This window comes from Muntiacus reevesi, chromosome X (assembly GCF_963930625.1).
Source record: "Muntiacus reevesi chromosome X, mMunRee1.1, whole genome shotgun sequence".
NCBI classification, from domain to species: domain Eukaryota; kingdom Metazoa; phylum Chordata; class Mammalia; order Artiodactyla; family Cervidae; genus Muntiacus; species Muntiacus reevesi.
The window spans coordinates 117,623,975-117,649,740 of NC_089271.1; the positions used below are offsets into that span (position 1 = coordinate 117,623,975).

The 25,766-nt window shown below is 42.0% G+C and overlaps 1 protein-coding gene across 1 annotated transcript in view; it reads left to right on the plus strand.

Annotated features, from left to right (window-relative positions):
* The first annotated feature begins 870 nt into the window (after positions 1-870).
* The window catches only part of GPC3 (glypican 3), a 569,399-nt gene continuing 544,503 nt past the window's right edge, over positions 871-25,766 (plus strand). Inside the window, exon 1 of the mRNA XM_065916257.1 lies at positions 871-1,040. The gene's annotated coding sequence lies outside the window, so the exon portion shown is untranslated. The remainder of the gene's footprint in view (positions 1,041-25,766) is intronic.

The window sequence follows — 25,766 nt, forward strand, 5'->3', positions numbered from 1 at the left end:
AACATTGTTTTTGCTTTGTCAGGTTGAGCAACTTTCACCTCCTTTCTTCCTGGCCCAACAGTGTGATCTTCCCCACATTTCAGGCTGTAACTGAAACATGGTTTAAACTTTTACTTGTAGGTACATTATTAACAATAAGCACTTCTTTAAAAAAGTTTGACCCTTGGTGGTGGTGGTGGTGGTGGTGGTGGTGGTGGTGGTGGTGGTGGTGGTGTGTGTGTGTGTGTGTGTGTGTGTGTAGCACTGTGTTTTTAAAGTGTGGTCAAATGAGGTTCTACCAACTGAACTTCAGGGGACTGGCCTATTGTATAATAATCTTCATCTTAGCTCTAAGTACAGATTCTGTAAGATAGTGTCAGCCGCAAATCATCACATCATTCTTAACAAAACCAACATCGCTCTGTCAATTAATGTGTGTGTGTCTTGTGATGGGATAACCAGTCAGTAGGGGTTTTAGCTCTGCTGAATTGATTTTTTAATCATCACCCTAGGCAAGGACTAGTCTAAGCAAGAAAATAATGGCAAAGCCACTATTGAATTCTGGTCTGAGCTTGCTAGTAAATTTGCTATGTGACCTTGGGCATTAAATTAAACTCTGCTAGACCTTCACCTGTAAGAGGTGAGAACCACAGCCTCCTTTCCCTATTAAAGGTTTGTTTCACCCTACAGAGAAATCAAGGAGCCCAGATCCTTGGGCAGTACAAGTATCCAGTAGTGGATATCTCCCCTAACTTTTTGTTGAAGGTTAAATCAGTGATAGGGAAGTCTGGCTGGAGCCAGTTTGGAAAGTTACAGGACATTAATTCACTGCTTGGAGAGCTGATTATTTATTTATTTATTTATTTTTGTCTGCACAGCATACAAGATCCTAGTTCTCTGGCCAGGGATGGAAGGCACAGTCCCCTGCATTAGAAGCATGAAGTCTCAACCACCGGACCACCAAGGAAGTCTCAGACAGCTGGTTATTTTAGAGGAAGGATTATCCAGACTTCATGATGGGGAGACCCTAAATTGAAAGCGTCTAGATTCAATCGTAAAGTGTAAGTGCATATTATTTTTGCAAATTTTTGGGGTGTCTTGGTTTGTCCACTGAAATCCTGACAATTGAACTAGATAGGTAAATACATGCCAAAGCAGATTGTGTGATCTTAAGCAGTTTTCAGGATAGAAAATATCAATTGCTCAAGCTAGAAGGGAAAAGGAATGAACATTCATAGGTGCTCACTATTTGCTGGTTTTTTTATACATATTATCTTATTGGATCATCACAAGAATCCTGGGAAGTAGGAGTTATACCCATTGAGATTCAGAGCAGTTACCTATTGTATTTTTTTAGCTTACTGTAATTTTGGCCAAGGTCACAAATCTATTAAAGTAATAAAAAATTAAATGCCACCTTTTTTTTTTTTGCTTTTCAATTTTTATTTTTATTTAATTTTTAAAATTTTATTTTATTGAAGCATAGTTAATCTACAATGTTGTGTTAGTTTCTGGTGTATAACAAAGTGATTCAGTTATACATATATATGTATTATTTTTCATAATCTTTTACATTATGGTTCATTACAGGTTATTGAGTATAATTCCCTCTGCTATATTGTAGGGCTTTGTTGCTTATCTATTCTACATATACTAGTTTGCATCTACTAATCCTGAACTCCCAGTCCATCCCTCCTCCAAACCCCTCTTGGCAACCACAAATCTGTTCTCTACGTTTGTGAGTCTGTTTCTGTTTCATAGATAAGTTCATTTTAGATTCCACATATAAGTGATATCATATGGTATTTGTCTTTCTCTGTCAACTTACTTCACTTTGTATGATAATCACTAGGTCCATCCATGTTGTTGCAATTGGCATTATTTCATTCCTTTTTGTGGCTGAGTAGTATTCTCTTGATCTTTAACCATTCAGCTGTTGATGGACACTTAGGCTGTTTCTTGTCTTGGCTGTTATAAATAGTGTTGCCATGAACACAGGGGTGCACATATCTTTTCAAATTATAGTTTTGTCTGGATTTATGCCCAGGAGTGGGATTGCTGGATCATGTGGCAACTCTATTTTTAGTTAGTTTTTTTTTTTTTTTTTGGCCATGCCTCATGACTTGTGAGATCTTAGTCCCTCAACTAGGGATTGAATCCACTCCCTTGGCAGTGAAAGCGCAAAGTTCTTACCATGGACCCCCAGGGAATTCTTTATTTTTAGTTTTTTAAGGAATCTCCATACTGTTTTCCATAGTGGCTGCACCAGTTCACATTCCTACCAACAGTGTAGGAGGCTTCCCTTTTCTCCACACTCATCAGAGTTTGTTGTTTGTGAATTTCTAATGATGGCTATTCTGACTGGTGTGAGTTGGTACCTCATTGTAGTTTTGATTTGCATTAAATGCCACTTGAGGGAAACTTTACTTGATATTCTGTGAAAAGTAAACTTGCCCCTACCCCCATCTCTACACACTACTTCTATCACAGTGGTTACTGTGTGACACTTATCCAAATTTATATTATTTATATTTATATTTATATTATTTGTTTATTTGCTCTTCCCTTGTCTATTTTCCCAACTAGAATGCAAACTTTGTAAGGGCTGGGACAACCCCAATATCAGCCTTGTTCATCTCTCTGTCTCCAGTGACTGGCTTGGTGACTGACACAGAGTGGACACTCCATAAATATTGCTTTAGTGAATGAATGAGTTGAAAAAGCTTGTCTGACGCAGAACTCTTTTTCTTTCTACAACATAGCACTGACTCATACGTTTAGAAATGGAAAATTTGAGACTCAGAGATGTTGAAGAACTTGCCCAGGAGGTCTGATATAGGTCAAACCATGAAAGCTGATTGTGGTCCAAAGACCTAGGATTATATTAATCACAGTATCAACTCACACTGGCCCGAAGTTGCGTGTTTGGTTTGCTCTAGAACCATCAAATACTCAGTACAAAGTGTGTGGGATCAAGGACATAAGTGAGGGAGTGGATACAGTTTCCATTCTTGCACAATAGGTCTGGTGGTCAAGGAAGTCCTCCAAGGGTGAGAAACCTGCCAAGTGGGAAGAGCCCTGGGGCCAGACTTGCAACCTTCTGTAGCACTCTGCTGGGAGTAGCCACATCCTTCCTCAAGGGGCTTCCCACTACAGTAGGCAATTCTTGGCTGCATTATTGGTGCCATGCTGAAGCCTTCTCTGTCCTACTGGGTTTTGGGGCTCCCCAAATGTGACAGCTGGTTAGTGGCAGGACAAGTTCAGCTCTCTTGGCTGAAAGCCAGACTCACGTCACAGTGCATACTGATATAGTTTGCTATTACTGCCCAACATAGTAGGAGATGATGTGATCATTATCTGGTAAATATCCACATAGGAGAAGAAGGGAAGAGTGGGTTGTGGGGCTGCAAGAATAAAGTCAGAATCATGAGGTTATGGTCCAGAAATGACCCACAATGGAAGAAAGTGTGTGACCTTGCGGAATTTACTTAACCTCTCTGTGACCCGGTATCCTTATCTATACAATGAGAATATGGGACAGTTTTTAACACCCTTAGTTTCAGCTCATTTTTCCATTAAGTGGAGATAATGAGGGCTAATGTGAAGTTTTCATGAATAATAAGACAGAAAAATTTAGCAAATTCTTGGTCCATAGCAAGCACTCAATAAATGTTAGTTGTTATTATGAATACTAAAAAATAAAAAGGAGTGATTGATGAAAATTAAATGAGTTAATATCTGTAAAGCACTTAGAATAGTATCTGACACATAGTAAACTAGATATTTGAACCTGTTAAATAAGACAAATAAAAATGAAATAGGATACCAAAAAAGAGAGTTTTGGGCAAAGTGGCTTAATCTATTTTGATACCTTTTATCATTTTGGGTCCTTAAATGTCAACTGGGATTTTTCCCTCAATGAAAATATATCTCAGATTTTTATCATTTTCTTCGTAGGTTGCTAAAATCAACTTTATAGGAGCATACTTTATAGTCAGCTTTGTTAAAAACAAAGCAATTTCTTCTAACTCTCACACCAGAAAGGTTCAAAGAGGCCCAGGGAGCCCAAGAGTTAAATGTCAGAAAATCTTTCACGAGAACAAGGAAAAGCTAGAATTATATGTTTCAACAGGTGTTTTATGATGGAAACTCATTAAACTATATGAACACGTGAAAATAATACCCTGCACTTGTATGACACTTTTCACTATTTCCTTCAAAGTGCTTTCATGTCTAGTATTTCAATTGTCCTTGTAAGGTTTTCATGTGGTATGGAGAGCAGGTACTCTCATTTGACATAAGAAGAAACTGAATCCAGAAACTCAACCAGCATTTACTGAGCCCTTGCACTGTGTGAGGCATTTGTGATACAAAGATGGATAAAACATAGTTGTTCTTGTTCAGTTGCTCAGTTGTGTCTGACTCTTTGCGACCCCATGGACTGCAGCACGTCAGGCTTCCCTGTCCTTCACCATCTCCCAGAGTTTGCTCAAACATATGTCCATTGAGTCAGTAATGCCATCCAACCATCTCATCCTCTGTTGTCCCCTTCTCCTCCTGCTTTCAATCTTTCCCAGCATCAGGGTCTTTTCCAATGAGTTAATTTTTCACATCAGGTGGCCAAAGTATTGGAGTTTCAGCTTCAGCATCAGTTATTCCAATGAATATTCAGGACTGATTTCCTTTAGGATGAACTGGTTGGATCTCCTTGCAGTCCAAGGGACTCTTAAGAGTCTTTTCCAACACCACAGTTCAGAAGCATCAGTTCTTTGGTGCTCAGCCTTCTTTATGGTCCAACTCTCACATCCATACATGACTACTGGAAGAACATAGTACCTGCCTTTAATTAAACCAACTCTTGAAATAGAGTATGTTAAAATGCTATCATGGGGTGTATGAGGGGTATGGTGATCAATTGGTATGTGTGTGTGTGTGTGTTTGTGTGCATGTGTGTGCACATGTGCATGTAAGGAGGAGAGAATCAGGGCAGGCTGCACAGAGGTGCTCCTTGAGTTGGGTTATAACATTGGTGTGCTGGTAAATACTTAACAATGGGCTCTCTAGGGAAAACCAAGTCTTGACTTGTGGCATTTGCTTATTTCTGTGCTGTAAATACTCCCACCCTCTTAAAGCTATCAATGTGAAGTCCATGAATGCAGAGCTGGGAAGAGATGTACTGTAGTACATATTTATAGAATATTTCCACCACATAGATGCAATGGATGGAGATAGCATCACAAACACAGATAACAAAAAAATGTGGAAAAATAATTAGGAAGTGATGAGTTTTGAGTATTTATTACCTTTACTTTTGATATAGTTTACTTAATTGGAAATTTATTTAATTAAACTTTGAATAATGGCTGTGTTTAACAACCAGTTCACAAAATTATTGTTTAAAAATCAGCTCTCTTGAGCCTGTGATCTGGTTCCAGCACACCACTGGCAAAGCACGAATTGCTAAGTAAAAGTGGGGAAGGAACATTTCAAGAGGGAGACACATGTGTCAAGGTAGCAAGCATATGAAGCAGCATGGTGCTTTTACCAAACTGGTGAGTCTTCTTAGAAATTGATTTTCTGTGATGCTAATGAATTTTAAGCTTCAGGGTTCCTCACTTGCAGAACCTGCCCCACCCTCCCCCAGAGTCTCCTACCTAATTTTGTATTCTTTTTCTTAAAGAGACCTCATTAGTGGTATAAACTTCAGATGCTGAATTAACTCAATCCCTGAGTGCCCTGTTTAAGAAAGAGCAAAGCCAGAGCTGAGGTTGTTGAGGATAATAGAGAATCTTTTACGTCACATAAAAAGTGGACTTGATCTTTTAGGCACTGATGGAAGTTACCTGCTCTGACTTGTGCTTTACTAGCAGCATCTCTGGCTGTATGTGGAGAATGAGGAGTTCAAACAAACATGCGGAAGTTAGTTAGCAGTCCAGGTGGTTTGGACTAGAGAGGTGGTGGTGGAGATAGAAGGAGGTGGATTGATTCAAAGATATTATGAGGTAAAATCAGCAGGACTTGGTAATGGAGTAGATTATATTGCATGGGGAGAGGTAGTGAGGAAGAAGAGATGAGGATAACTCTCAGGTTTCTGGTTTAGGTAACATGGTGAATGGTGGTTCCACTGAGCAGGACAGAGCCTTGTAAGTAAGGCATACAAAATTCCAAAATTATCAAAGGGCACTCATGAATGGAGGATGGGATTTTCAGTCAGCCAGACTTAGGCTCAAATCCCAGCCCTGACGATTGTAGCAGACCTGGAAACTGAGCAAGTTGTGTAAACAGAGCCTCAGTTTTCTCACCTCTAAAATTTGAGTGTTCTTATGTAAATTAAGTTTGTAAAATAAGGCTCAATACATTGGAAGAAGACTAAATAGGAGGTGGGGAGGAGAATGAGCTGGACAAATCTGTTGTGTTGGATCTGAAGGGCTTGTGGGATAGCCAAGTGGAGAGGTCCAGTATGGCGACAGAGTCCTGGAGATATGACTATTTTAAAGGGCAGTTGAAGAAAGAAGTTTCAATAAAAGAGACTGTAAATGAATGACCATGAAGACAGAAAGAGAACTAGGATATAGTGATGTCATGGAAATCACTGCTGAACCTCTTAGCACTACAACCTCACAGTTAATTGACTTCAACTTTGCCTACTTCCAACCTCCACCACCACCCTACCTTTGCACTATCATTTTTTCCAAAATCCTGATCTTTACCATTGAATCTAGTATCCGTGGTCCATCCTTTCAACATCTGTCATGCCATACTACTACCTCCTTTGTCCTTGTCCTGATACAATACTCATTATACAAAATCCCAACTGTGGCTCAGTACAATAGCTCTCCTTTCCCTGCTCCTGCACCTGGCTGGCTGGACACTGCCAGAGAACATGACATGCCCAAGTGGGGATTGATGTCTTCATGATCTCAGAGGAGTTCACAATGCTGCTATTTTACTGTCCATATTCTGATACTCCCAATTTTCTCACAGCACTAGCTTGTGAGAATGTTAGGGAACTGGTAACCAAAACAGTCCACCTTGACAAGGCATGATGATAACCACTTGTATGAGTTGTCTCACAAAAGGAGGTCCCAATAAGGAACATGGTGCTGCCACCAAAAACTAATTGGGAAAAAAATTAATTGGGAGAATTTGGGAGGGGCCAAAAAGAGGGAGGAGATTCCAGCCCATAATATGTCTTATAAAACTAACCGGAAGTATTCGGGAGGGGTCAAAAGGAGGCAGGAGATGCCAGCCCATAATATTGCCCTGCCAACCTCCCAGAATCCTTTTCACTGGAATCCATCTTGGCTGCAAGATGTACGCACCACCAGGAAGGACCCTGAGTCAGACCAAATGTGGGCACAAGCATGATGACTGACCAGAGACAACCCAGAACCTAAGCCCATTACAATAAAACCTGAGACTGTGAGGCATGTGGCAGAGCAGTTCCCCTGGGTTCCCTCACCCAGGTGCCCCTTCTCAATAAAGTCTCTTGCTTTGTCAGCACACGTGTCTCCTCGGACAATTCATTTCTGAATGTTAGACAAGAGTCCACTCTCGGGCCCTGGAAGGGGGTCTCCCTTCCTGCAAAAAAAAACAGCTGAATTTTCCTGTAACCTCTAAGAAGGCACTGAAGTTATCTGAGAAATAGAGGAAACTGGCAGATTGGAAGAAGGCTACCATCGCTTCTCGGCCTTTTGGCTAAGATCAAGTGTGGAAGAAGGCTGCCAGTCACAACTGTATGCATTCAGGGCATGACTGTTAGGCTGGGAATAAGATGAGCCTGGGCTTATCTCAGTGGCTCAATGTGGAGGAGGGACATTAGCCCAGATCCAGTGGAATAATGCAGTCAGCATCAGAGGCTGATATACCCTGAAGCCATTGAAGTTTCAACTTCAGGGCCCCTTATTTGCACAGACAAATTCCAAGGCCTGTACTTAATGTTTATTCACAATTCTTTAAAAAAAACTCTCCAGGGATTTCCCTGGCTGTCCAGTGGTTAAGACTCACTCCATGCTTCCAAAACAGGCGGTATGGGTTTGATCCCTGGTCAGGTAACTAAGACCCTGCATGCCATATAGCATGGCCAAAAAAGAAAAAAAGGCTCTCCAAATTGTGTAAATAGGGCCCCATCAACCTGAATCCACCTCCGATCTAAGTGTATCAAAGCTGAATAGCTGCTTCTTACTGCAGTCACTGGGCTTCCTTGGTGACTCAGATGGTAAAGAATCTGCCTGCAATGCAAGAGATCTGGGTTCGATCCTTGGGTGGGGAAGATCTTCTGGAGAAGAAGGGAATAGCAACCCAAATGCAGTACTCTTGCCTGGAAAATTCTATGGACAAAGGACCCTGGTGGACTACAGGCCATGGGTTCACAAACAGTCAGACACGACTGAGTGACTAACATTTTCAGTTTTTCAATGCAGCCTCTGGGCTGTTCAAGCCTGCTAGAACTGAGATGCCAGCCCAGGAAGAAGGAGGATGAAGGAAAAATCCTCAACTGATGAAGTTTTATTTATTTAAGTGATATTTTTTAAGGCAAAATATGTAGATTGTAGATCATCTTCAATTCAATAAGCATTGCCTATCCCTTCTCCAGCGGATCTTCCCAACCCAAGAATTGAACCGAGATCTCCTGCATTGCAGGCTGAGCTACCAGGGAATCCCCAAAGAATATGCAAGTCTCCTTCTCAGCTCCCCATTCTTTCTCAAGGCATATACACTAGTTTCTTGTGTATTCTTTTTAGAGATAGATGCACACGTACAAATATGCATGTATATTCTTTGATTTGGCTTCTCCTTTTTTACATACATTTATAGCATGCTATACCCAATGTTCTTCAACATGTTTTTTCACTTTGTAATATGTTTTGGTGTTCATTCCACATCAATCCAAAGAGAGCTACCTAATTCTTTTTAGCAGTCGTAGGCTGTTCCACTGTGGAAATGGACTATAATTTATTTGATGAATCCCTTATGCTGGACATTTTGTTTGCTTTCAACCTGTTGCTATTGTTATCACAAACAATATAGACAGAACTGAAATAGGATTATAACTTGAGATAGAGACTGAACTCATTGAAATAATAATAAAGTTACTTATTTTTTGGCTATGCTGTGCAACTTGCAGGATCTTAGTTCCCAGGGAACTGAGGAATTGAACCTGTGCCCCTTGCAGTGGAAGTGCGGCATCTTAACCACCGGACCACCGGGGAGTTCTCTAAAGTCCTTTCTTGTGCACAGCTGAGCACAACTTAAAACTTGTACTCTTTACAATACTGACCTTGAGGTGTTACAGTGATTAGGTTAGATATATTTATAAAGCACTTAGTATCTAGAATGTGTTCAGCCAATGTTAGTTCTTGTCCCCTTCCTTAGGGCTCACAGAATGAGAAGTGTCTGTTCCTAACTAGAGCCCATCCCTGCCTCTGTGTCCCAGGTCTCCATCCCTTCCATGCCCTCATTAACCTTGTCTGTCAACTGGGTCTGCTATCTCCCTTTCTACTGACTCCTTTCTCTAGCTATAAACATTATCTTATCTCTCCCATCCTAAAGAAAGCCACATTTTATATTTCTTAGGATTAGACTGGGCTGTGAGTAACAGAAAAACCTGACCGAACAATGGCTTAAACAAAATTGAAGTTTCTTGCTCATGTGAAGGGTGTGAGGAGGGCAATCCAAGGCTGATGTGACGATTGTATAGTTATCTGGGACTCGAGTTTCTTCCAGCTTTCTGCTCTGCCATTCCCAGAGTGTGGCTCTCTTCCTCAGGGACCAAGAGGAGGTACCAACCATTGTATCAATATTCCAAGCAGTAAGAAGGAGGACGGGGTAGGAAGAGGCAAGGGGCACACATCAATGATCTTTTCAAGGAAATACGCAAAATTCTACCACACAACATTTCCGCTTATATCCCACTGGCCATGTAGAGTTTCAAGAAAGTCAGGAAATATAGACTTTATTCCAATTTAGATGATCATGTGCCCAGTGGAAGCCAGTCTTTTACAGGGGACAATGAATATTGGTTAGGGAACTAGCGATCTCTGTAACATCTTCTCTCAGCCTTCCTTTCTTCCTTCCCCACCACCCCCATTTTTTCATGGTTTATACTCATCTTCTCCATTTACTCCCCCTTCAGTTGTTTTTTAGCCTTTTGGAAAAAAATTTACTCTTGAATGTGCTTTTCCAAGGTCACTATTTGTTTATCAGTTGAGTTCAGTTCAGTCGCTCAGCCGTGTCTGACTCTGCAACCCCATGGACTGGAGCATGCCAGGCTTCCCTGTCCATCACCAATTCCTGGAGCTTGCTCAAACTCATGTTCATCAAGTCGGTGATGCCATCCAACCATCTCATCCTCTGTCATCCCCATCTCCTCCTGCCCTCATCTTTCCCAGCATCAGGGTCTTTTCCAATGAGTCAGTTCTTTGCATCAAGCATCCAAAGTATTCAGTTTCAACATCAGTCCTTCCAATGAATATTCAGGACTGATTTCCTTTAGGATGGACTGGTTGAATCTCATTGCAGTCCAAGGGACTCTCAAGAGGCTTCTCCAACACCACAGTTCAAAAGCATCAATTCTTTGGTGCTCAGTTTTCTTTACGGTCCAACTCTCACACCCATACGTGACTATTGAAAAAACCATAGCTTTGACTAGATGGACCTTTGTCGGCAAAGTAATGTCTCTGCTTTTTAATATGCTGTCTAGGTTTGTCATAGCTTTTCTTATTTGTTCATAAGTTTATGTATTAATAACTTATTCAATAGACATTTATTGATGCCTAGTATGCATCAGGTACTGGGCTAAATATCGGTGACAGAGATAAATAAATCAAAGTTGTCCTTACCTTACAGAACTCTCATGGTTTCATGAAAGGAACAGAAAATAAACAGAATGATTAAAATATAGACTAGTATGTGACATGATAGGGAAGGCATGAAAATATCTGGAAGCACAAAGGCAGCTAGGATGGTGAAAGTGAAGAAAATATTAGAAAATGACACTTAAACTTGCTATCTAAAATAGGCAGTAGTAAGTCAAGTGGATGAAGAAATCAAGGGTTTCTTGGAAGAGAGTGTCATGGGTAAGGACATATAGCATTCTTAGAATTGCAGGTAGACTAAAATGGTTAGAGTGAGGGTTCATAGGAGGCAGTGAGGAGACGAGATCAGCTGGAGATAGATTACAAAGGCCTTGATGTATATGTAATGCCCCCAAGCTCACTGGGCTTTTTACACATGTTTATGGAGCCCTGTCTTTAACTTTCTCCTGGGTGTAAGGTGCAATGTGGAAAGCTGATGAGCAGAAAGACCTGATTAGATTTCTGTTTGGATAGATGACTGTAGCTACTTGCTGGAGGGTGGAGAGTAGGACAAGATTAGAAGAAATGAGGTCAGCTAGCAGTCTACAACTCTAGTCCAAGTGAGAGACAATGCTCACCTGCACTGAGAGAGAGAGAGAGAATTTGATGGGTTTGAAAGAAATTTAGTGGGGAGAAGGGTAGAATTCAGTGACTAGGTTGCTGCATGGGTACATGAAAAGTCAAGAATGATTTTTGGCTTGGGCATGTAGGCTGATGATGGTACCAGTACTGAGTAAGGGAAGGCTAAGAGGAAGAGTTTGGGTTGGGAGGATAATTAAGAATTCCAATTTGGTCATGTTAAAATTATGAGATGCCTAAGAGACCAATAAGCAGATAAGTTAAGTAGCTAGTCATTTATGGAAGAATAGAGCTAGCAATGTCTAAAATACATGGCTAGAGATATAATTTTGGGCAACATTGGGATCTGGAAACTGAATTCCTTGGTCATTCATGAGATCTCCTTAGAAGAATGCAGATTAAAAAAAGAAGAGAGCATAAGACCAAATCTTTTGGATCTTCAATATCTAATTGTTTGATAGAAGAAGATGAACTTGAGAGGGATCGGCCAGAGAAAACAATGAGACTATAGTTTCATGGAGGCCAAGAGAAAGAGCTCAAATGAAGAGACTGCTAAAAGAAGGAAAGAGTTTCCAGTGCTGAATGTGTGGAAGATGATAACAAAAAGCATGTCCTGTAGACTTGAAGTAATGTAGATCATTTGTGATCCTAATGAGAGATGGTTTTATAGAGTTATGGGTAAGGAGGGTTGATTAGTTGAGCGGAGAAGTGAGTAGAGGGTGAAAAATGGAGACTTTTGGTATAGATAACACTTTTAAGAAATTTGGCTTATGATTGGGAAGATAGTAACAGTAGGACTTGTAAGGAAATGGAAGGATTTAGTGGAAAGGAAGCCATTGCATATATTTAGAAGGAAAAGATAGTTGAGAGTGTAAGTTTCCTGAGAAAGTAGGAGAGGTGAGGTCAGTGGTTCTCAGGTGTGGTCCCTTGACCACTATCACTTGGAGCTGCTTAGAAAGGCAGATTCTTGCACCTCATTTCAGACTAACTGAATCAGAAACTTGAGGTAGGGCTGTATTTTAACAAGTTGTAGTTTAGAGTTCTGTATTTTAACAAGCCTTCCAGGGAATTCTGATATGCACTCAAGTTTGAGGTTCACTGTACCGTAGATAAAAGGGAGAATATCTTTTTCACTGTTACAGGAGAGAATGAGAATCAGAAAAAATACAGATATAGACAGATGTATCAATTTGGTTTGGGGAAGTTCATTCATTCAGCAAATATTCATTAAGTATATAACATGTTCCAGGCACTAAGGATACAGACCAACAAATTTCTGACTTCATGCAATTTACTTTCTAGTAGTAGGAGACATGGGCTTCCTAGGTGGTGCTAGTGGTAAAGAACCTGCTTGCCAATGCAGGAGACACGAGAGATGTGGGTTTGATCCCTGGGTTGGGAAGATTCCCTGGAGGAGGACATGGCAACACACTCCAGTGTTCTTGCCTGGGATCCCATGAACAGAGAAGTCAGGCAGGCTACAGTCCACCGGGTCACAAAGAGACAGACATGACTGAAGCGACTTAGCACGCACGCATGCAGCAGGAGACACAATAAGCTAATAAATAAAGAAATCTATCATAATAAGGACTTCAGATATTCTGAGTGAGCAGGGAAGTCATTACTAGAATGTAAGTTCCGTGAAGGTAGGAATTTTTATCTGTTTTGTTCAGTGCTGTGTCTCATGGCCTTGAAGGATACATTGATTATGTTTGTTGAATGAAAAAATTAAAGAGTTTTGAACTGACATGATTTGGTTTACATTTTTTAAACTCTCAGTATATTGAGAATAGACGTTTGAGATCAACAGTGGGAGCAATGCACCAGTTACAAGCAGCTGTAATATACCAAGCAAGAGTTGATCATGGGAGTTAGTACACAGTGCTAGTGGTGGAAATGGTAAGAAGTAGTCAGTTTCTGAATATAATTAGAGTAGAAGCAGAAAGATTTTCTGACATACTAGATGTAGGGTTGGAGAAAAAGGAGAGTCAGTGATGACTGGACAGGTTGAGGCCTGATAAGCTTGAAGGTTGGAGTTGCCATTGGTTAGGAGAGGCAGGACTATCAGACACATGTGGTGGAGCAGGAGTGGTGCAGGAATGAACACAAGGAGCAGAGGTAGGTTAACTGTAAAGCTAGTGAAGCTTAGCTCTCTCATTTGCTCTGGCTCTAGCAATATGTTAAGAAGTATTTTTAAGTTCTTCTTCCTAAGGAAGGAACTCTGCATTGTATCGGTTTCAGGAACCAAACATTTGGATTTACCCAGATCAGAAGTTCCATTTTGGATACATTAAGGTTGAGATGTCTATAAGACATCTATTATGGACTGAAATGTGTCCCTCCCAAATCATATGTTAAAACCCTAATCCCCAGTGTGGTAGTATGTGAATATAGGGCCTTTAGGGAGGTAATGAAGGCTAAATGAAGTCAAAAGAAGGGAGCCCAAATTCGACAGGATTGGTATCCTTGTAAAAGAGAAAGATGCACCAGAGAATTCTCTTTCTCTCCATGAGCACACAGAAGAAAAACTTGGGCTTTCCTGGTGGTCTAATGGTTAATAATCTACCTCTCAATGCAGGGGACATGGGTTTGATCTCTGGTCCTGGAAGAGTCCATGTGCCAAGGAGCAACGAAGCCCATGCTCCACAACTACTGAGCCTGAGTTCTAGAGCCTGGGAGCCACAACTATTGAAGCCTGGGAGCCTAGAGACCATGCTCTGCAACAAAAGAAGCCACTGCAATGAGAAGTCTGTGCACTGCAGCTAGAGAGTAACCCCCACTTGCCACAACTAGAGAAAGCCAGTGTGTAGCAACAAAGACCCAGAGCTGCCAAAAATAAATAAATCTTTTTTTTAAAGAAAAACTATGTGAGGTCACAGCAAGAAGGTGGTTATATACAAACCAGGAAGCAGTCTCACCAGACACCGAACATGACAACAACTTTCTCTTGGACTTCCGGCCTCCAGAACTGTGAAAAAGTAAATGTCTGTCGTTTAAGGCATCCAATCTGTGGGGATATCTAGTGGGCAGCAGAATATGGGTCTGGAATTCAGGAGAGAGGTCTAGACTAAAGATATAAACTTGGTATCATCAATGTATAGATAGTCATGAAACTATGCATTCATCAAGGAAGTAAAGTAGATGACAACAGAAGAGGTCCAAGGACAGAGCTGTGGTGCTCTCAAATATTAAAAGTTGACTTGATGATGAGAAACCAGCAATGGAGGGTGAAGAAGAGCTGCCACTAAGGGAAAAAGGGAAGCAAGGGATTGTAGTATCTAGAAACCAAGGAATGAAAGTGTCTCAAGGAGAGGGAATGACTCTATCAAATGCTGCCAGAAAGGGATAGAAAGGGGAGGACAGAACATCCTGACAGATTCATCAACACTGTGTGATGGTTTTGCCTCTGATAGCTTCAATTTACTCTGTGAAGTAGGTCAACCCTTGAGAGGCAGCTGTGGAGTGGGGAGTGCTGAGGAGATAGCAAGTGGGGGAGATTTAAGAAGAATGAGGACAGTTTGAGAACATCTTCGGGGAAAATGAAAACACAAGCTGACCTGAGGGAATGAGTAGGATTGTTGGGCAGTGCGGAGTGCCGGTTGGAGACATTCGAAAGGCCGCTGGCTTCACACTTGCTGGAGGGGAAAAGACTGTTAAGGGTTAATAAAGTTTTTTTTCCACCTATTTAAAAATGATAACAGCAGATCCTTGTTTAGGGCCTCAAAGACAGTTTCAAGATAAGAAAGAACAGGATGCTGACAGTCTAGCAGGGGCCACTTGAACCTCAGGGGGTGTCACGTAGCAATGTACAGCTGTAAGAAATCACACAGCTCGAGCTCACTGAGCCAGCTTTCATCCCCGCACTAAGAGCTGCCCCTGGAGCTCTTTGACACTGGGCAGCACCAGGCGACGTTTGGTGTCCTAATGTTGTTCCCACTTCCTGGCTGGCCTCAAGGAGCATGTATACATGTATCTGGTATACGGCAAGGGAAATCGGGAATGAGACCCAGATGACTGTGCTCTGACAGGCTCACAGACGCATCCCGTGCCTTGCTGAGGAGAGAGCACTCGCACGAATATTTCATCCTTTTGGAGCACCGTTCGAAGGGTTAGACATGTCCACTTAGTGAATGTCCAGAGAGAACTGAGGCTCTGAGACGTCAAGTAACTTGCCATTAGACACACCAGCAGGAAGCAGGAGAGCCAGAATCCAGCCCCAGGAAGACTGACCAACACAGTATAAAACAGAGTGAGTGTTTGCCATGTCGGTGCCAGGCCATGCACTAAGCACTTCATTTGGATTATCTCATTTCATCCTCACTACAACCTATTAAGGTTGACACCATTATTAATCTCATTTTACTAATGAGGTCAAGTAACTGAAGCCAGATCACATAGCTGAGAAGTGATAGAGGGCACTTTTGAACTCAGCAGAGGGGTTAGGATCAGGAGAGCTAGTCCCAGTGTAGATAGATGTGCAAAGAAATGGATGTTTCTTGTAAGCATGTGGGTTTTCTCTTAAAGGGCCCTTAGCCCCAGCAGTAATAAGGGCTCTGTAGTCCACAGTGGGAAGAAGGCAATGGCATCCCACTCCAGTACTCTTGCCTGGAAAATCCCATGGACGGAGGAACCTGGTAGGCTGCAGTCCATCGGGTTGCTACGAGTCGGACACATCTGAGCGACTTCGCTTTGCACTTTCACACATTGGAGAAGGAAATGGCAACCCACTCTAGTGTTCTTGCCTTGAAAATCCCAGGGACAGGGGAGCCTGGTGGGCTGCCATCTATGGGGTTGCACAGGGTCGGACACGACTGAAGTGACTTAGCAGTCCACAGTGGAGGACCAGGCTGGAGACCTGAGAGCAGAAAGAAATTTGCACTGGGTGGGGGTGTGGGGAGGGAAATCAGCGGGACGTGAGAAAGTGGAGACAATGAGCCCAGACCACTCTCTGAAGAAGCTTGACTGTGAAAGGAAAGACAGATGTGATTTAGAGCCAAGAGAGAAAGAAAAGTTTTTAAGATGGGGGAGATCTGGGCATGTGTATATCCTGAGGCAGTGGGGCAGGAAAGGGGGATGATACAGGTGAGAAAAGGGGTGGATTGAGGGAGTATCTGATTCAAGGGAGGGACCAGCTTGGGTAAAGAGGAGTGGCCCCTCTTTCTCGAAGACTAGATGCAAGTTAGTGCAGGTGGGTGCCAGTCAAGTTTGTAGATTCACGACAGCTCCCCATCTTCCCCATACCTTATGCCTTCTCTTTTCCCTGTGAGATAAGGTGGTTTGTTTAGAGTGAGGGAAATGCAGATGGTGTCGGGTGCCAGAAAAGTGGCAATAAATGAGCTATGTATATGAATGACCTGCAGTGTGCCAGGCCATTTATGTGCATACATGTCATTCTTCACAACAGCCCGCAGGATAGATATGATCACTCCAGCTTGTCCATGAGGAAGCAGAGATACTCAGAGGCATAGGAGGTTGGGAAGAGCTGAAGGATGACAAAGAGAGGTAGCTGATGCAGGACAGGTGAAAGCCAAAGGAAAGCTCTGGGGCCTGAGCTGAACTGGGCTCTCTTAAATGTGGTCTGGTCCCTGTCTCTCCCGCTGTGCCACTTGCTTCAGCTGTGGTCATCCTCTTGGAAGGGGTGGGGGATGCTGACTGATGATCAGACTGAGGCAGAGTTGGGGGCCAGGCCCACAGACAGAGGCCAAGGAGTTCAGGTGCTGGCGAAATGCAGTTCAAGTGGTCACGTGAGGCCTCAGGGTGAGGGAAGGATGTGAAGTCGGGAGAGGGTGGATAGGCAGGGAAAAGAGGGGTGGGTCACGGTTCTGAAAGTCTGCTGGAAGTGAAAAGAATAGTCTCAGTGGGAAGGCGGGAAAGTGGGGAGAACAGAAAGTCATGGTCCAGTCTGAGAGTGAGATTTTGGAGTTGGACATGTCAGAAGAGGAGGTGTACCCAGAGATGGCAAAGCCAAAGTTATATACATGGGCATGTGTGTGAGGTTGTGAGTGAGACCCTGGAGGAATCATGAGCCTGGTGTTTGGGCGGTGCCCACTTAGATACTGGAATCACTTTGGATGATGGCAACCTCATCCGTTTTTGTTCTCACAGTTGGAGAACCGTGCATTGGGGAAGAGGACCAGGAAGGTTAATGATCAGGAAAGTCGTGCAAACCAGGCTTTCCTCACATCCAAGGTCACCATGGTGGGTTTTAAATTTTTTAATCAATTTGGCCATGCCACGTGGCTTGTGGGATCTCAGTTCCCTGACCAAGGATTGAACTCTGGCCATGGCAGGGAGAGCACTGAATCCTAACCACCAGGCCATCAGGGAACTCCCCGCATGGTGGTTTTTTTAACTGACAACATTGAAATAGTACTTTACCATCTAGAAAGCGTGTCTCGATTGAAATATTCTACTGCATGAATTTTAGGCAGTCTCTTAACGTATTTTCACACCCAAATAGCTTGGAAACAGATTATGTTGGTTTGCACAGAGTTACAAATGCGTTTCAAATCATTTTAAAAAGCTATTTTAACAATACTCTCCTGGTATCTGAGACATAAAGCCTATTCATCTTTTGTTCATTCCTCTCCTGTCCCTCACCTGCATAAACAAACAAACACACACACATCCTCCTTTTCAGATTACATGCCTCTGTGGTGCCTGTTGTCCCAATGAGCTGAAAGACCAGATTTAAGGCTTCTGGCCTAATACTTTTTTCCTACCACATGAGGGCAGACTTTTTAACAAAAAAAGAGGAAACAACTGTTTACCTTATACTATATAGAACTGAAACAGTGCTGGGGATGTATTGTACAATGTGATGACTATAGCCAACAATGCGGTTTTGTATATTTGAACATTGCTAAGAGGGTAGAACTGAAAAGTTCTCACCACCAGAAAAAAGAATTGTAACTACGTGAGTTGATGGATGTTAATTTTTTTTTTTACCGTGGTGACCATGTCCCAATAACCACATATATCACATTATTATGTTGTACACCTTCAACTTAGACAGTGTTATATATCAATTCTATTTAAATAAAACTGGAGGAAAAGGGAAGAAGAAAGAAAATAATGAGAAGTTATATTAAATCCAGATTTTCTGTGGTTTCTAGGCCTTGACAAATCTAGCGGTTTCCTCAAGCCTGCAACACTTCCTGCGCACACTCCATCAGGGGATGAACTGGCTCCTTTCTTCCCTGCCTTGCTTCTTTTCTTCTTTCCTCTATCATTCCCTTACTCCAATAAACAGCTGTTGAACATTTACTCTTAGTAGGGTTGCCAGACAAAATACAGGATGCCCAGTTAAATTTGAACTGCCGATAAATGACAAAAATTTTGTAGTATAAGGATGCCCCATGTGTATACTTGGGGAGTCCTTATACTATAAAATATTTGTTGCTCAGGAAATACAAAGTTAACTGGATAACTTGTGTTTTTGTTTGTTTTTGGCCACACCTCACAGCTTCTGAGATCTTAGTCTCCTCGCCAGGAAACGAACCCATACACTTGGCACTGAAAGTGAGGAATTCTAACCACTGGACCGTCAGAGAATCCCCAACCTGTGTTTTTTGTTAAATCTGGTGACCCTAACTCTGGACCAAGAGCAGTGATGGAAGCTGCAGGGTGGGGCTAGGTCTAAAGGTTGGGGCTCCTGGTGGAGGCACGCCTAAGATATTGAGCGGTGCAGTGCAAAAGCCATGGGTCCATCCAGGAAGATGACCTCAGTAACCTCACCTTCAATGCTGCCTCTTATCTCTTCAGCCTGCAAAAGCCCAACTTGAGGATCTCTTCCCTGGGACAGCTGTCACCTCAATGCCTTGTATCCACACCACTATGATTTACATTTCTGTCTCATTCACCAGACTATCAGGGAACTAGACATCAGAGGTTTTTGTTGTTGTTCACCTCTGTTTCCCAGTGGCTTAACACAGTGCCTGGCACAGAATAAGCATGGAGTGTTGTGGGACCGCAGACAAGGGGCATCTTATTCAGATGGGGGTCATCTAAGCTGAGCCCAAAGGGTGAGTAGGACTTAACCAGGTTAAGTCAGGGTGTGTGTGTGACTGGGGTGGGTATGCAGGTTGTAAGCAGTATTGGAGGTAGGAATAAACATCATGTGCAAAGATCTAGAAGGGAGAGAGTAAGTGTGGCTAGCTTTGGGGAGTGCTACATCTCCTAAGATTTCAGTGCGAACTCTGAAACTCCCATCTTTCCCAAAGCTTTCTACATTTGATCTGACCGCATCTAGGCCTTTAAGTTCTTTCTATGCTTCAAAGCTCTCTCCGCCTTGCCTTCCCCTGCCCCCACACCCATCACCATCCCACTCTCTTGGTTATGCTCACTTTCCAACTAAGCTTATGTTCAGTCACACCAGAATTGAACTCTGAGGTCCTCTGGCCAATCCCAGGCTTTGGGGAAACTGCACACCTCCAACTCTCAAGTAAAAGTCAGGCACTGGCTAATTTTCTTATTTCCTGCTAATCTTGGCCAAGCCTTGACTGTATGATATATGGCAAGAACCTGAGCTGTAGAATCATACAAACATGGGTTTGAATCCTGACTCCTCTTACCATCACTATGACCTTGGACAAGGTCCTCATCATTGAAAATTTGTTTCTTCTTCTGTGAAATAGGAATACCAATACTATCTACCATCAAAAGTTGTTGAGAAAATTCAAATAATATAGGCAGGGACTTCCCCCCTGGTCCAGTAATTAAGACTTTGCACTTCCACTGCAGAGGGCTTGAGGTCAATCCCTGGTTGGAGAACTAAGATTCCACATGCCACGTGGCATGGTAATAATAATAGTAATAATAATAGGCAAAGAACAATAAACTCAAAATGGATCAGGGACCTAAGCAAGACCTAAAACAATAAAACTCTTAGAAGACATGAGACAGAAACTTCTCAACATTGGATTTGGTAATGATTTCTTGGATATGACATCAAAGGCATGGGTAACAATAGGAAGAAATAGACAAATTGGGCTTCAATGAAAAATTTAAAATTAGTGCATCAAAAGATACTATCCACAGAATAAAAAGGCAACCCACATAATGGGAGAAAATATTTGAAAATCATATATCTGATATTTAGAATATAAAGAGAACTTCAAAGACTCAACAATAAAGAAAACAAGCAACCCGATTCAAAAATGGGCAAAGAATCTGAATAGACATTTCTCCAAAGAAAAATACAAATGGCAATAAACATAAAAGATGCTCAACATCACTAATCATTAGGGAAATGCAAATCAAAACTACAAGGAGATACTACTTCTCACCCATTAGGATGGCTACTATAGTGCTTGGGCCTGGTGCACTGGGAGGACCCAGAGGAGTCGGGTGGAGAGGGAGGTGGGAGGGGGGATTGGGATGGGGAATACGTGTAACTCTATGGCTGATTCGTGTCAATGTATGACAAAACCCACTGAAATGTTGTGAAGTAATTGGCCTCCAACTAATAAAATAAAATTAAAAAAAAAAAAAAACAAATCCAGAAAATAACAGGTGTTGGTGAAAATGTGAAGAAATTCGGACCCTTGGGCACTGTTGGAAGAAATGTAAAATGGTACAACTGCTGTAGAATACAGTATGGCAGCTCCTCAAAAAAAATTAAAAATAAAATTGCCATATGATCCAGCAATGCCACGTTTGGGTATATACCCAAAATAATTGAAAGCAGTGTCTCAAAGAGTTATTTGTGCACGCATGCTCACAGCAACATTATTCACAACAGCTAAATCATGGAGGCAAACCAAGTGTCCTTCAGTGGATGAATGGACAAGCAAAATGTGGTTGTAAAGAGGAAAAACCTAGTAGCCTCTCCTTTACTCTCACACTTCTACTAGTTCATAATACTTTTGACACCTGATGTGGTGGTAGGGTGATTTCCCCACTAAGCACTTCTCTGATGCCTCAGTTGGGTATCTTATAATTTCACTCAATTCTGACACTATCTACCTGGAGATAGAGTCAGACCCCACAGGTTAAGTACTCAGTCCCAAGAAACTGCCCCCACCCCCACTTCAGATGCCAATTGCCAAGTAGTAGATCCCTGGGCTACCCACAACTTCTATCCAACATGGCTACAGACTGAAGGATCCCTTGACCCCCTCCTGAAGTTTTATTAATAATTTGCTTTAACGGCTCAGAGAATTCAGGGAAACAATTATGTTTACCACTTTATTAAGGGATATGATAAAAGGCACAGAACAACCAGATGAAGAGATACCCATAGGGCAAATTCTGGGAGGGTCACAAGTACAGGAGCTTCTGTCGCTGCAGAATTTGGGTTCATCATCCTCCTGGTACATGGAAGTGTTCACCAACCTGGAAGCTCTCTTTACCACCTATTATTGGGATTTTGGGGCTTCCTAGGTGGTGCTAGTGGTAATGAGCCTGCCTCCCAATGCAGGAGACGTTAAGAGATACGGGTTTGATCCCTGGGTCTGGAAGATCTCCCAGAGGAGGGCATGGCAATCCACTCCAGTATTTTTGCCTGAAGAATACCATAGACAGAGGAGCCTGGTGGGCTATGGTCCATAGGGCAGCACAGAGTTGGACATGACTGAGCAGCTTAGCACACACACACTGGGATTTTTATGAAAGTTTCATCACGTAGGCATAATCAATTATTAACTCTATTTCCAGCCTTTCTCCCCTCTCTAGAGAAGTGGAGTTGGGGCTGAAAGTTCCAAGCTTCTAATCATGATGAAGTATTTCTGGTGACCAGCCTCCATCCAGGAGCTCACCCAGAGTTACTGCTCATCAGAACAAATGATGCTCCTACCACCTAGGAAATTCCAGGGGGTTTAGGAGTCTTGAGTCAGGGACCAGGGTCAAAAACCAAATATTAGAACACAAGATGTTCCTTGTGCTCTTATCACTTAGGAGTTTGCAAGGTTTTCTGGGGCCCTGTGCCAGGAGCTAGGGGCAGAGACCAATATATATATTTTCTATGACCTTACAGTGGTATATGCATATGATGGAATATTATTGAGCCTTAAAAAGGAAGGCAAGTCTATGACATACTACAATCAGGATGAATCTTGGGGACACTATGCTAAGTGAAATGACCAGTCACAAAAAGACAAATATTGTATGATTCCATAACTATGTGATACTTAGTCAAAATCATAAGTACAGAAAGTGTAATAATGGTTGCTAGGAGCTGAGGGGAGGGGGGAATGGTGAGTTAATATTTAATAGATTTAGAGTTTCAGTTTTGCAAGATGAAAAGAGTTATGGCGGTGGATGGTGATAATGGTTACACAACAAAATGAACATGTTTAATGCTGCTGAACTGTACACTTAAGAATAGTTGAGATGGTAAATATTATGTTGTGTAGATTCTACCATGATAAAAACAATGATCCAGGCAAAGTTCTTGTCACAGTGCCTGCTGCTTAATAGGTGCTGAATAGCTGGAAGCTGCCTGGAGGGCTACAGTCCGTGGGGGTGGCAAAGAGTTGGACACAACTTAGCAACTAAATAATGATAACAAAGCTGGAAGCTTTCTTTATTATCTACCTCTTTTTTATCACTAGGTGAATCCCCACAGTTTTATTTAGAGGACCTACTCCAAACTTTTTCACTTTCCTCAGCCTTCAGTTCTCACTTTCTTTCCTTGCCTTCTATGTTCTTGGTTCTCCTTTTACTTCTTTGACAGTCTCTTGTGTTGCCTTTACTGGCTCATCTTCCTTTTCTTTATTTCCTAAATGTAGATATGGCCTCAAAATCTCATGCTCAAAATTCTTGTTCTGCTTTCTCTCTCTTAGTAATTTCATTTCAGGCTTACGTGAATGACTTCTAAATGTGTATCTCTGGTTCCAATTTTCCACTTGAACTCCAGACCTGATTTCCAGGCTCCCAACTTGGCCATCTTCACCTGGATATCTCAAAGGCCCCGCACATTTAGTATATGCCAATGTTATCATTTCCAATTCTGCTACCCACCCCCACCTCACACCTGTCCTTTTGAATATTTTACGTCTGTTAATGGCATTATCATATTTTCAGGCCCTAAGCTTAAACTCTTGACCTCTCAGAGCTCTAAGGAATTGTCATGCAATCTTTATATTTCCATTCTCACTGTTGTCAGCCAGTTTTATACTTCAGCATCTTGTCCTCCAATAGAGGTAATCACTTTTCCATAAATAGGATGTTTGAGTACTGTCTTATGTAAAGTACTCCCTTTTCCTGATATCAAAATTGTTGAGAGATACAATTCACGAATCTGCTTGGTGAGCAAGGACTTAAAATAAATTGAAGGGAATAGTCTTGAGGGACATTTTATTCCAGCTATGATGGAGCCCGAAGAACTGTCTCTGCTTTGCAGCAAATGGTACCTAAGTTCAACTTTTCACTCCCTCATAAGGTGCAAGATACATGTTGCCAAACTATGCTCATGGAACACTTTTTTCAATGCTGAGTTCTACGAAGAGACATTATTGAGTGTTGTTAACACCATTGGCTGAGTGACAGTGAAGTTGACAGTCTCCTTCCATTTTGAGTTGCTGTAATCAGCTGACATCTCAAAAAAGCAGTCTTAATCCTTGGATCATGGCCTTGCCTTGGCAAAGGGGCTTGCATAACTCAATGAAGCTATGAGCCATGCCATGCAGGGCTACTCAGTATGGATGGGTCATAGGGAAGAGTTCTGACAAAATGTGGTCCACCTGAGGAGGAAATGGCAACCTATTCCAGTATTCTTTCCAGGAGAGTCCTATGAACAGTATGAAAAAGCAAAAAGATATTACACCAGAAGACCATCCCACCAGGTCAGGAAGTGGCCAATATGCTACTGAGGAAGAGTAGAGAGCAATTATTAATAGCTCCAGAAAGATTGAAGCAACTGGGCCAAAGTGGAAATGATGCTCAGTTGTGGCTGTGTTTGGTGATGAAAGTAAAGTCCAATGCTGTAAAAAACAATACTGCACAGGAACCTGGAATGTTAAGTCCATGAATCAAGGTAAATTGGACATAGTCAAGTAGGAGATGGCAAGATTGAACATAGATATCTTAGTAATCAGTGAACTAAAATGGACAGGAATGGGTGAATTTAATTCAGATGACCACTATATCTACTACTGTGGGCAAGAATCCCTTAGAAGAAATGGAGTAGCCACTCATAGTCAACAAGAGAGTCTGAAATGCAGTACTTAGGTGCAAGCTCAAAAACAACAGAATGATTTCTGTTCATTTTCAAGGCAAACCACTTCAATATCACAGTAATCCAAGCCTATGCCCTAATCACTGATGCTGAAGAAGCTGAAGTTGACCAGTTCTATGAAGACTTACAACACCTTCTAGGACTAAAACAAACACACAAAAAGATGTCCTTTTCATCATAGGGGATTGGAATGCAAAAGTAGGAAGTCAAGAGACACCTGGAAACTCTTGGTATCTCAAGGCAAGTTTGGCCTTGGAGTACAAAATGAACCAGGGCAAAGACTAACATAAATGTGTGTTCTTTCAAGAGAACACACTGGTCATAGTAAACACACCTTTCCAACAAGACAAGAGACGACTCTGCACACGAACATCACTAGGTGGTCAATACCGAAATCAGATTGATTATGTTCTTTGCAGCCAAAGATGGAGAAGCTCTATACAGTCACCAAAAACAAGACCTAGAGCTGACTGTGGCTCAGATTGTGAGCTCCATATTGCAGAATTCAGACTTAAATTTAAGAAAGTAGGGAAAACCACTAGGCCATTCAGGTATGACCTAAATAAAATCCCTTATGATTTTACAGGTGTGGGTGATGAATAGATTCATGAGATTAGATCTGGTAGACAGAGTGTCCGAAGAAATATGGATGGAGGTTCATAAATTTTACAGGAGGCAGTGACCAAAACCATCCCCAAGAAAAAGAAATGCAAGAAGGCAAAGTGGTTGTCTGAGGAGGTTTTACAAATAGCTGAGGACAGAACAGAAGCAAAAGGCATGGGAGGAAAGAAATATTCAAATTAATGTAGAGTTCCAGAGAATAGCATGGAGAAATAAGAAGGTCTTCTTAAGTAAACATTGCAAAACTGGGCCAAAGAACTAAACAGACATTTCTCCAAAGAAGACATACAGATGGCTAACAAACACATGAAAAGATGCTCAACATCACTCATTATCAGAGAAATGCAAATCAAAACCACAGTGAGGTACCATCACACGCCAGTCAGGATGGCTGCTATCCAAAAGTCTACAAGCAATAAACGCTGAGAGGGTGTGGAGAAAAGGGAACCCTCTTACACTGTTGGTGGGAATGCAAACAGTACAGCCACTGTGGAGAACAGTGTGGAGAGTCCTTAAAAAACTGGAAATAGAACTGCCATATGACCCAGCAATCC